Consider the following 14242-nt stretch of genomic DNA (forward strand, 5'->3'; position numbering starts at 1 on the left):
CCCCCGGGCCAGTGCTCCTCTGAGTGTTGGTCCAAACTGTCAGCCGGCAGTGGCTACCAGGGGCAACTCTGGGCTGGCCTACCAGAAGTTTGGACAATCTGAGTGTGTACTGAGAAAGAGATATGTGCAGCTCCTATCGGGATTTGTCGGCACATTCGGGCGGTGTTGCTGGTCTTGTTTTAACCTGTCGAAGTGTCTTGAGTTACCAAGATACCGAGTCTGATCGGAACGTCTTGGGAGGAGGTCTATTCCTTCATTGACCATGAGAGCTTGTCATGGGCTAAGTTGGGACTCCCCTGCAGGGATTGAACTTTCGAAAGCCGTGCCCGCGGTTATGGGAGATGGGAATTTGTTAACGTCCGGTTGTAGATAACTTGAACCTTAATTTAATTAAAATGAATCAACTGAGTGTGTTACCGTGATGGCCTCTTCTCGGCGGAGTCCGGGAAGTGGACACGGTGTTGGAGTAATGTTTGCGTAGGTTGTTCTCTAGTTTCTCGCTCGCGCTTTGCCTCCTCTTCTCGCTCTCCTTTGCGAATAAGTTAGCCACCATACTTGCTAGTCGCTTGCTGCAGCTCCACTTATATTTACCTTGCCATACCTATAAGCTTAAATAGTCTTGATCGCGAGGGTGCGAGATTGCTGAGTCCCTATGGCTCATAGATTACTATTACACCAGATGCAGGGCCTGATGACTCCGCTCTAGGAGACGCGTTTGAGCTCAAGTGGGAGTTCGACGAAGACTCTCAATGTTACTATGTTTCCTTTCCCGATGATCAGTAGTGGTGCCCAGTTGGGGGTGATTGGGACCGTCTCGCATGTTGGGTTCTCTTTTATTTTGGCGCCGTAGTCGGGCCATGAGTGTTTGGATGATGTAATGTTATGTATGTACTTGATTGACGTGGCGAGTGTAAGCCAACTATGTTATCTCCCCCTTATGATTTAATATTACATGGGATGTTGTGAAGATTGCCTAACTTGCGACATATGCCTTCAATGCGATTATGCCTCTAAGTCATGCCTCGACACGTGGGAGATATAGTCGCATCGAGGGTGTTACAAGTTGGTAATCAGAGCCTTCCCTGTCCTTAGGAGCCCCATTGCTTGATTGTTTTTAGCGGCTGAGTTGTGTCTAGAAAAATGTTTTGAGTCATTTAGGAATTATATATCGGAGAGCTCAGGAATTCTTTTTACTTCCCAGTCTCCTCATCGCTCTGGTAAGGCATCCTGACATAGTGTTTTGACTCTTCTCTTCTCAAATTTCACTAAAAAAAATTTAGGATCACGCGGGTATCTTGGAATCGTTCCGATGGTTTTATGATGAGAACATTGTCTTGGTGCCTCCTGTCGGGGGTTTAGTGGAAGTGTCTCGGTGAGTTGAGCTCTGAGGTGTTGTCATCATAATTTTATCGTTGCAGTTCTGGAATACCTAAGTTTAGTACGCTGACATAGAAAATCTCTTTTATGCAGTTCGTTGGTGAGATAACCTCGACGCCACCCAGTACTGGGGCGGGAGTTCGGGAGTATCGCCATAACTTGTATAACGGATGCTTTTCGAAGGTTGAGGTAGATGGTTTCCGAAGGTTTCTTGGTTATGTGTTGAAGGATGGATACAGCTAGATGTAGGAATTGCTAGTTTGGGTGAGATATTATGCTTCCCCTGTATCCCCAACACCTGATTGCATAACTGGAAAGGTTCGGGAGTTTCATAGGTGGGAATTCTTGTAGCTCTAGTTCTTCTTCCACGGATATTGGTTTGAGATTGGGATTTCTTACCGATTATTCGTTCTTGATCCGTACCTTGTTGATTTATTTCTCTACCTTAATTCTAAGTGGCTTCTCAATTTATGGATATATGACCATTTCAAGAGGAATACATTCGTTCATTTTGTTCGGATGTGAAGACTATATGTTGCAATTTTCATTTCGTTGGATTCAGCTTCAATAATTGTCTATCAATGTGCTAATGGTGGTCAACCTCTTCATGATGGCTCCTCCAACGTGCACGACTCCGAAACCTGATCCACCACCACCTCCACCTCCTCCAGAGGCATGGCAAGTTGTGATGGCCACAACCAATGTGAACACACAGTTGATCATGCAAATTCTCCAAGAGCGCAATCAAGGCAGTCAAGGGAATCAAGGCAACAATCAGAGTCACTTTGCTACACTCAACTAGTTCCTTGCTAATGGGCCAAAGACTTTCAGCAATTGTGTTGAGGCAACCGATGCTGACATTTGGTTAGTGGATCTGTGCAAGCATTTCGAGTGCAGTAACGTTAGGCCTGAGGACTTTGTTAAGTTCGCTTCCTTCCAACTCAAAGATCAAGCTGCAGAATGGTTCCGGCAGTACAAGGATTCCATAGGTGGATGTGTTATCACTTGGGATGATTTCCGTCGAGATTTCCGAGCTCATCATATTCCCAAGAGCCTGGTTGAAAGCAAGCGTGAGGAATTCCGCAATCTGAAGCAAGGCTCTTTGTCTGTCTATGACTACAACAAGTTGTTCCAGAAGCTCACCCGCTTTGCCAAGCAGGACATGTTGGGTTTCGTAGTAATTTCAAAAATTTCCTACGCACACGCAAGATCATGGTGATGCATAGCAACGAGAGGGGGAGAGTGTGATCAATGTACCCTTGTAGATCGACAACGGAAGCGTTTGGTTGATGTAGTCGTACGTCTTCACGGCCCGACCAATCAAGCATCGAAACTACGGCACCTCCGAGTTCTAGCACACGTTCAGCTCAATGACGATCCCCGGACTCCGATCCAGCAAAGTGTCAGGGAAGAGTTCCGTCAGCACGACGGCGTGGTGACGATCTTGATGCACTACCGTCGCAGGGTTCGCCTAAGCACCGCTACAATATTATCGAGGACTATGGTGGAAGGGGGCACCACACACGGCTAAGAATATGATCACGTGGATCAACTTGTGTCTCTAGGGGTGCCCCCTGCCCCCGTATATAAAGGAGCAAGGGGAGGAGGCCGGCCGGCCCTATAGGCGCGCCAAGGAGGAGTCCTCCTCCTAGTAGGAGTAGGACTCCTACTAGGAGGGGGAAAGAAGTGGGGAGGGAGAGGGAAAGGGGGGGCGCCGCCCCCTCTCCTAGTCCAATTCGGACAAGGGGGGAGGAGGCGTGCGGCCCACCTTTGGCTGCCCCTCTCTCTCTCCACTAAGGCCCATATGGCCCATTACTTCTCCCGGGGGGTTCCGGTAACCCTTCGGTTCTCCGGTTTTCTCCGAAATCACCCGGAACACTTCCGGTGTCCGAATATAGCCGTCCAATATATCAATCTTTATGTCTCGACCATTTCGAGACTCCTCGTCATGTCCGTGATCACATCCGGGACTCCGAACTAACTTCGGTACATCAAAACTCATAAACTCATAATATAACTGTCATCGAAACCTTAAGCGTGCGGACCCTACGGGTTCGAGAACAATGTAGACATGACCAAGACACGTCTTCGGTCAATAACCAATAGCGAAACCTGGATGCTCATATTGGCTCCTACATATTCTACGAAGATCTTTATCGGTCAGACAGCATAACAACATACGTTGTTCCCTTTGTCATCGGTATGTTACTTGCCCGAGATTCGATCGTCGGTATCCCATACCTAGTTCAATCTCGTTACCGGCAAGTCTCTTTACTCGTTCCGTAATACATCATCTCACAACTAACTCATTAATTGCAATGCTTGCAAGGCTTATGTGATGTGCATTACCGAGAGGGCCCAGAGATACCTCTCCGACAATCGGAGTGACAAATCCTAATCTCGAAATACGCCAACCCAACATGTACCTTTGGAGACACATGTAGAGCTCCTTTATAATCACCCAGTTACGTTGTGACGTTTGGTAGCACACAAAGTGTTCCTCCGACAAACGGGAGTTGCATAATCTCATAGTAATAGGAACATGTATAAGTCATGAAGAAAGCAATGGCAACATACTAAACGATCGGGTGCTAAGATAATGGAATGGGTCATGTCAATCAGATCATTCATCTAATGATGCAATCCTGTTAATCAAATGACAACTCTTTGTCCATGGTTAGGAAACATAACCATCTTTGATTAACAAGCTAGTCTATTAGAGGCATACTAGTGACACTCTGTTGTCTATGTATTCACACATGTATTATGTTTCCGGTTAATACAATTCTAGCATGAATAATAAACTTTTATCATGATATATAAGGAAATAAATAATAACTTTATTATTGCCTCTAGGGCATATTTCCTTCAGTCTCCCACTTGCACTAGAGTCAATAATCTAGATTACACAGTAATGATTCTAACACCCATGGAGCCTTGGTGCTGATCATGTTTTGCTCGTGGAAGAGGCTTAGTCAACGGGTCTGCTACATTCAGATCCGTGTTTATCTTGCAAATCTCTATGTCTCCCACCTGGACTAGATCCCGGATGGAATTGAAGCATCTCTTGATGTGCTTGGTTCTCTTGTGAAATCTGGATTCCTTTGCCAAGGCAATTGCACCAGTATTGTCACAAAAGATTTTCATTGGACCCGATGCACTAGGTATGACACCTAGATCGGATATGAACTCCTTCATCCAGACTCCTTCATTTGCTGCTTCCGAAGCAGCTATGTATTCTGCTTCACACGTAGATCCCGCCATGACGCTCTGTTTAGAACTGCACCAACTGACAGCTCCACCGTTTAATGTAAACATGTATCCGGTTTGCGATTTAGAATCGTCCGAATCAGTGTCAAAGCTTGCATCAACTTAACCGTTTACGATGAGCTCTTTGTCACCTCCATATACGAGAAACATATCCTTAGTCCTTTTCAGGTACTTCAGGATGTTCTTGACCGCTGTCCAGTGATCCACTCCTGGATTACTTTGGTACCTCCCTGCTAGACTTATAGCAAGGCACACATCAGGTCTGGTACACAGCATTGCATACATGATAGAGCCTATGGCTGACGCATAGGGAACATCTTTCATTTTCTCTCTATCTTCTGCAGTGGTCGGGCATTGAGTCTAACTCAACTTCACACCTTGTAACACAGGCAAGAACCCTTTCTTTGCTTGATCTATTTTGAACTTCTTCAAAATCTTGTCAAGGTATGTGCTTTGTGAAAGTCCAATTAAGTGTCTTGATCTATCTCTATAGATCTTTATGCCTAATATGTAAGCAGCTTCACCGAGGTCTTTCATTGAAAACACTCTTATTCAAGTATCCCTTTATGCTATCCAGAAATTCTATATCATTTCCAATCAGTAATATACCATCCACATATACTATCAGAAATGCTACAGAGCTCCCACTCACTTTATTGTAAATACAGACTTCTCCAAAGGTCTGTATAAAACCAAATGCTTTGATCACACTATCAAAGCGTTTATTCCAACTCCGAGAGGCTTGCACCAGTCCATAAATGGATCGCTGGAGCTTGCACACTTTGTTAGCTCCCTTTGGATCGACAAAACCTTCCGGTTGCATCATATACAACTCTTCTTCTAGAAATCCATTCAGGAATGCAGTTTTGACATCCATCTGCCAATTTCATAATCATAAAATGCGGCAATTGCTAACATGATTCGGACAGACTTAAGCATCGCTACGGGTGAGAAGGTCTCATCATAGTCAACCCCTTGAACTTGTCGAAAACCTTTTGCGACAAGTCGAGCTTTGTAGACAGTAATATTACCGTCAGCGTCAGTCTTCTTCTTGAAGATCCATTTATTCTCAATTGCTTGCCAATCATCGGGCAAGTCAACCAAAGTCCATACTTTGTTCTCATACATGGATCCCATCTCAGATTTCATGGCTTCAAGCCATTTTGCGGAATCTGGGCTCACCATCGCTTCTTCATAGTTCGTAGGTTCATCATGATCTAGTAGCATGACTTCCAGAACAGGATTACCGTACCACTCTGGCACGGATCTCACTCTGGTTGATCTACGAGGTTCAGTAGTATCTTGTTCTGAAGTTTCATGATCATCATCATTAGCTTCCTCACTAACTAGTGTAGATGTCATAGAAACAGTTTTCTGTGATGCACTACTTTCCAATAAGGGAGCAGGTACAATTACCTCGTCAAGTTCTACTTTCCTCCCACTCACTTCTTTCGAGAGAAACTCCTTCTCTAGAAAGGATCCATTCTTAGCAACGAATGTCTTGCCTTCGGATCTGTGATAGAAGGTGTACCCAATAGTCTCCTTTGGGTATCCTATGAAGACACATTTCTCCGATTTGGGTTCGAGCTTATTAGGTTGAAGCTTTTTCACATAAGCATCGCAGCCCCAAACTTTAAGAACCGACAACTTTGGTTTCTTGCCAAACCATAGTTCATAAGGTGTCGCCTCAACGGATTATGATGGTGCCCTATTTAACGTGAATACGGCCGTCTCTAAAGCATAACCCCAAAATGATAGCGGTAAATTTGTAAGAGACATCATAGATCGCACCATATCAAGTAAAGTACGATTACGACGTTCGGACACACCATTACGCTGAGGTGTTCCGGGTGGCGTGAGTTGCGAAACTATTCCGCATTGTTTCAGATGTAGACCAAACTCGTAACTCAAATATTCTCCTCCATGATCAGATCGCAGAAACTTTATTTTCTTGTTACGATGATTTTCAACTTCACTCTAAAATTCTTTGAACTTTTCAAATGTTTCAGACTTATGCTTCATTAAGTAGATATACCCATATCTGCTTAAATCATCTGTGAAGGTGAGAAAATAACGATATCCGCCACGAGCCTCAACATTCATCGGACCACATACATCTGTATGTATGATTTCCAACAAATCTGTTGCTCTCTCCATTGTACCGGAGAACGGTGTTTTAGTCATCTTGCCCATAAGGCACAGTTTGCAAGTACCAAGTGATTCATAATCAAGAGGTTCCAAAAGTCCATCGGTATGGAGTTTCTTCATGCGCTTTACACCGATATGACCTAAACGGCAGAGCCACAAATAAGTTGCACTATCATTATCACTCTGCATCTTTTGGCTTCAACATTATGAATATGTGTGTTACTACTATCGAGATTCATAAAAAATAGACCACTCTTCAAAGGTGCATGAACATAAAAGCTATTACTCATATAAATAGAACAACCATTATTCTCTAATTTAAATGAATAACCGTCTCGCATTAAACAAGATCCAGATATAATGTTCATGCTCAACGCTGGCACCAAATAACAATTATTTAGGTCTAATATTAATCCCGAAGGTAGATGTAGAGGTAGCGTGCCGACCGCGATCACATCGACTTTAGAACCATTTCCCATGCGCATTGTCACCTCGTCCTTTGCCAGTGTTCGCTTAATCCGTAGTCCCTGTTTCGATTTGCAAATATTAGCAACAAAAACAGTATCAAATACCCAGTTGCTACTGTGAGCTCTAGTAAGGTAAACATCAATAACATGTATATCACATATACCTTTGTTCACCTTGCCATCCTTCTTATCCGCCAAATACTTGGGGCAGTTCCGCTTCCAGTGACCAGTCTGCTTGCAGTAGAAGCACTCAGTTTCAGGCTTAGGTCCAGACTTGGGTTTCTTCTCCTGATCAGCAACTTGCTTGCTTTTCTTTTTGAAGTTCCCCTTCTTCTTTCCTTTGCCCTTTTTCTTGAAACTAGTGGTCTTGTTGACCATCAACACTTGATGCTCCTTCTTGATTTCTACCTCTGCAGCTTTCATCATTGCGAAGAGCTCAGGAATAGTCTTATTCATCCCTTGCATATTATAGTTCATCACAAAGCTCTTGTAGCTTGGTGGCAGTGATTGGAGAATTCTTGCAATGACACAATCATCTGGAAGATTAACTCCCATATGAATCAAGTGATTATTATACCCAGACATTTTGAGTATATGCTCACTGACAGAACTGTTCTCCTCCATCTTGCAGCTATAGAACTTATTGGAGACTTCATATCTCTCAATACGGGCATTTGCTTGAAATATTAACTTCAACTCCTGGAACATCTCATATGCTCCATGACGTTCAAAACATCGTTGAAGTCCCGATTCTAAGCCGTAAAGCATGGCACACTGAACTATCGAGTAGTCATCAGCTTTGCTCTGCCAGACATTCATAACATCTGGTGTTGCTCCAGTAGCAGGCCTGGCACCCAGCGGTGCTTCCAGGACGTAATTCTTCTGTGCGGCAATGAGGATAATCCTCAAGTTACGGACCCAGTCCGTGTAATTGCTACCATCATCTTTCAACTTTGCTTTCTCAAGGAACGCATTAAAATTTAACGGAACAACAGCACGGGCCATTTATCTACAATTAACATAAACAAGCAAGATACTATCAGGGACTAAGTTCATGATAAATTTAAGTTCAATTAATCATATTACTCAAGAACTCCCACTTAGATAGACATCCCTCTAATCATCTAAGTGATCACGTGATCCAAATCAACTAAACCATAACCGATCATCACGTGAAATGGAGTAGTTTTCAATGGTGAAAATCGCTATGTTGATCATATCTACTATATGATTCACACTCGATCTTTCGATCTCAGTGTTCCGAGGCCATATCTGCATATGCTAGGCTCGTCAAGTTTAACCTGAGTATTCTGCGTGTGCAAAACTGGCTTGCACCCGTTGTAGATGGACGTAGAGCTTATCACACCCGATCATCACGTGGTGTCTGGGCACGACGAACTTTGGCAACGGTGCATACTCAGGGAGAACACTTTTATCTTGAAATTTAGTGAGAGATCATCTTATAATGCTACCGTCAACCAAAGCAAGATAAGATGCATAAAAGATAAACATCACATGCAATCAATATAAGTGATATGATATGGCCATCATCATCTTGTGCTTGTGATCTCCATCCTTGAAGCACCATCTTGATCACCATCGTCACCGGCGCGACACCTTGATCTCCATCGTAGCATCATGGTCGTCTCGCCAATCTTATGCTACTACGACTATCGCTACCGCTTAGTGATAAAGTAAAGCATTACAGGGTGATTGCATTGCATACAATAAAGCGACAACCATATGGCTCCTGCCAGTTGCCGATAACTCCGTTACAAAACATGATCATCTCATACAATAAAATTTAGCATCATGTCTTGACCATATCACATCACAACATGCCTGCAAAAACAAGTTAGACGTCCTCTACTTTGTTGTTGCAAGTTTTACGTGGCTGCTATAGGCTTAAGCAAGAACCAATCTTACCTATGCATCGAAACCACAACGATAGTTTGTCAAGTTGGTGTTGTTTTAACCTTCGCAAGGACCGGGCGTAGCCACACTCGGTTCAACTAAAGTTGGAGAAACTATCACCCGCAAGCCACCTATGTGCAAAGCACGTCGGGAGAACCGGTCTCGCGTAAGCGTACGCGTAATGTCGGTCCGGGCCACTTCGTCCAACAATACCGCCGAACCAAAGTATGACATGCTGGTAAGCAGTATGACTTATATCGCCCACAACTCACTTGTGTTCTACTCGTGCATATAACATCAACATATAAAACCTAGGCTCGGATGCCACTGTTGGGTTTCGTAGTAATTTCAAAAATTTCCTATGCACACGCAAGATCATGGTGATGCATAGCAACGAGAGGGGGAGAGTGTGATCTATGTACCCTTGTAGATCGACAACGGAAGCGTTTGGTTGATGTAGTCGTACGTTTTCACGGCCCGACCGATCAAGCACCGAAACTACGGCACCTCCGAGTTCTAGCACACGTTCAGCTCGATGACGATCCCCGGACTCCGATCCAGCAAAGTGTCGGGGAAGAGTTCCGTCAGCACGACGGCGTGGTGACGATCTTGATGCACTACCGTCGCAGGGCTTCACCTAAGCACCGCTACAATATTATCGAGGACTATGGTGGAAGGGGGCACCACACACGGCTAAGAATATGATCACGTGGATCAACTTGTGTCTCTAGGGGTGCCCCCTGCCCCCGTATATAAAGTAGCAAGGGGAGGAGGCCGGCCGGCCCTATAGGCGCGCCAAGGAGGAGTCCTCCTCCTAGTAGGAGTAGGACTCCTACTAGGAGGGGGAAAGAAGTGGGGAGGGAGAGGGAAAGGGGGGCGCCGCCCCCCTCTCCTAGTCCAATTCGGACTAGGGGGAGGAGGCGTGTGGCCCACCTTTGGCTGCCCCTCTCTCTCTCCACTAAGACCCATATGGCCCATTACTTCTCCCGGGGGGGGGGGGTTCCGGTAACCCTCCGGCTCTCCGGTTTTCTCCGAAATCACCCGGAACACTTCTGGTGTCCGAATATAGCCATCCAATATATCAATATTTATGTCTCGACCATTTCGAGACTCCTCGTCATGTCCGTGATCACATCCGGGACTCCGAACTAACTTCGGTACATCAAAACTCATAAACTCATAATATAACTGTCATCGAAACCTTAAGCGTGCGGACCCTACGGGTTCGAGAACAATGTAGACATGACCGAGACACGTCTCCGGTCAATAACCAATAGCGGAACCTGGATGCTCATATTGGCTCCTACATATTCTACGAAGATCTTTATCGGTGAGATCGCATAACAACATACGTTGTTCCCTTTGTCATCGGTATGTTACTTGCCCGACATTCGATCGTCGGTATCCCATACCTAGTTCAATCTCGTTACCGGCAAGTCTCTTTACTCGTTCCGTAATACATCATCTCACAACTAACTCATTAGTTGCAATGCTTGCAAGGCTTATGTGATGTGCATTACCGAGAGGGCCCAGAGATACCTCTCTGACAATCGGAGTGACAAATCCTAATCTCGAAATACGCCAACCCAACATGTACCTTTGGAGACACCTGTAGAGCTCCTTTATAATCACCCAGTTACGTTGTGACGTTTGGTAGCACACAAAGTGTTCCTCCGACAAACGGGAGTTGCATAATCTCATAGTAATAGGAACATGTATAAGTCATGAAGAAAGCAATGCCAACATACTAAACGATCGGGTGCTAAGCTAATGGAATGGGTCATGTCAATCAGATCATTCATCTAATGATGCAATCCTGTTGATCGAATGACAACTCTTTGTCCATGGTTAGGAAACATAACCTTCTTTGATTAACAAGCTAGTCTATTAGAGGCATACTAGTGACACTCTGTTGTCTATGTATTCACACATGTATTATGTTTCCGGTTAATACAATTCTAGCATGAATAATAAACTTTTATCATGATATATAAGGAAATAAATAATAACTTTATTATTGCCTCTAGGGCATATTTCCTTCAGGACGTCCCTGATGAGAAGAGCATGATATACCAGTTCAGAGGTGGTCTCAAAGAAGAAATTCAGCTCGCTCTTGTTCTCTTTGAGCCCTTAAGATACGATGAGTTCTACAACATGGCATTGAAGCAAGAGGCTGCTCAGTTGAGGTGTGATGCTTCCAAGAAGCGAGTCAGAGATGTTACTCCTTGTTCCTCTACTCAAGTGACCAAGCAGCAGAAGTATTGGCTTCCTCCTCCTCCGTTCCGTCAGCCGTATCAGCAGAAGAGCAAAGGTGGTAGTGATTCTTCCCACCCACCCAACCCTGGTTTTCAGAACAAGACTTCGTCTCAAGCTCCAAGATCGAGTGCTCCGTATCACCGTCCGCTTTCAGAGGTCACGTGCAACAAGTGCCAACAGAAGGGTCACTATGCCAACAAGTGTTTCAACCAGAGGCGTCTTCCTCCTCCTCCTCCTGTCAGATCGGCAAGTACAGCAGTGGTCAAGCATAACCCCAAGCACGCCAAGGTCAATTTGATGAATGCAGCTCAGGCAGAGGATTCTTCAGATGTGATCATGGGTAACCTTCCTGTTAACGATGTTCCTGCAAAAGTTCTTTTTGACACTGGTGCATCGCATTGCTTCATCTCGAAACCTTTTGCATCTAAGCATGAGTTGACTTCCCAAGTTATGCATAAGCTGTTAGCAGTTGTCTCTCCGGGTAAATGTTTGCTTGCTAATCACGAGATTCCGGATATTTCTATCATGATGGGTGATTTCAAGTTTCTGGCTTCTCCGATGGTTCTTGGTAACTCGGATATTGATCTTATTCTCGGAATGGATTGGCTTTCTAAGAACAAGGCTCAGCTTGATTGTGCAGCCAGGCAGATTCAATTGACTCATTCGTCTGAGGATGTAATTGTCTTTGCCGCTCGGGATAATACCATCCGTCTGTTTTCTCTCAATGAAAGGGGTGAACTCGATGCCATCTTGCAAATTCCAGTCGTTTGCGAATATCAAGACGTCTTTCCAGAAGAGCTTCCAGGAATGCCTCCGCACCGGCCAGTTGAATTCGTTATTGATCTTGAGCCTGGCACGGAACCTGTGTGCAAACGTCCCTACAAGCTCGGACCTGAAGAGTTGAAGGAGCTGAAGAAGCAACTCAATATTCAAGAGAAAATGGGTCTCATTCGGCCTAGTTCTTCTCCGTGGGGCTGTGGTGTTCTTTTTGTGAAGAAGAAGCATGGAACGGACCGACTTTGTGTTGATTACCGTCCATTGAACAAGAAGACCATCAAGAACAAATACCCACTTCCCAACATCAATGAGCTGTTCGAACAACTCAAAGGTGCCCAAGTATTCTCCAAGCTTGATCTCCGTATGGGTTATCATCAGATTCGAATCCGTGAGCAAGATATTCCCAAGACAGCTTTTAGGACAAGCTTTGGTTCATATGAATACACTGTCATGTCTTTTGGCCTCGTCAACGCTCCTCCGACTTTCTCTCGCATGATGAACTTCATCTTCAATGCCTACACCAATGACTTTGTTTTGGTCTATCTCGACGACATTCTGGTTTTCTCCAAGAACAAGGAAGATCATGCCAAGCACTTGCGTTTGGTTCTTGATAAGCTAAGGGAACATCAGTTCTACGCCAAGTTATCCAAGTGCGAATTTTAGCTCGATGAGGTTCTTTATCTTGGTCATATCATCTCTGCCAAGGGCATTGCCGTGAATCCTGAGAAGGTGTCGGCAATTGTGAATTGGGAACTTCCTCAGAACGTGAAGCAACTCCGTAGCTTCCTCGGTCTCGCAAGCTATTGCCGAAGATTCGTTGAAAACTTTTCTAAGATCGCGAAGCCTCTCTCAAATCTTCTTCAGAAGCACGTCAAGTACGTTTGGTCTCTGGAGTGTGATAATGCTTTCAACACTTTGAAAGAGAAATTGATCACTGCTCCAGTTCTGACTCCGGCTGATGAATCCAAGTCGTACGAGGTCTTTTGTGATGCCTCTCTCCAAGGTCTTGGCGCAGTATTGATGCAAGAGAAGAAAGTTGTTGCTTATACATCTCGCCAATTGAAGCCTAATGAGAAGAACTACCCCACTCATGATCTCGAGTTGGCGGCAGTTGTGCATGCTCTTTTGACATGGAGACATCTTCTATTAGGAAGAAAAGTGGACATTTTCACTAATAAGAGTCTCAAGTACATCTTCACTCAGCCTAATCCCAACCTCAGGCAAACTCGATGGGTCGAAATGATTCAAGAGTATAATCCGAGTATCGAGTATACTCCAGGAAAGGCCAATGTGATTGCTGATGTATTGAGCAGGAAAGCTTACTGCAACAATCTGATTCTCAAGCCTTATCAACCCGAGCTTTGTGAAGCTTTCCGCAAACTTAATCTGCAAGTTGTTCCTCAAGGTTTCCTTGCCAACCTTCAAGTCTCTCCTACCTTAGAAGACCAGATTCGCCAAGCTCAGCTTCTTGATGCTATGGTGAAAAAGGTGAAGATTGGGATTGCCAAGAGTCAGTCCAAGTACAAGTGCTACCGCCTTGATGACAAGGACACTCTCTTCTTCGAGGATCATATTGTTGTACCCAAAGGTGAACTTCGTAAAGTGATCATGAATGAGGCTCACAATTCTCTCCTCTCCATCCACCCTGGGAGCACGGAGATGTATCAGGACCTCAAGCAAGCTTATTGGTGGACTCGAATGAAGCGCGAGATCGCTCAATTCGTGAATGAATGTGATGTCTGCAGAAGAGTGAAGGCAGAACACCAAAGGCCAGCAGGTCTCCTCCAACCTCTTGCCATTCCAGAATGGAAGTTTGACCACATTGAAATGGACTTCGTGACTGGGTTTCCAAAGTCCAAGCGTGGCAATGATGCTATATTCGTTGTCATCGACAAACTCACCAAAGTGGCTCACTTTCTGCCTATTAAAGAGTCGATCACTGCAGCTCAATTGGCGGAACTCTATACCTCTCGTATTGTCTGCCTGCACGGCATTCCAGAAGTGATCTCTTCAGACCGTGGCAGCATCTTTAC

This window comes from Triticum dicoccoides, chromosome 7A, assembly GCF_002162155.2.
Source record: "Triticum dicoccoides isolate Atlit2015 ecotype Zavitan chromosome 7A, WEW_v2.0, whole genome shotgun sequence".
Taxonomy (NCBI): domain Eukaryota; kingdom Viridiplantae; phylum Streptophyta; class Magnoliopsida; order Poales; family Poaceae; genus Triticum; species Triticum dicoccoides.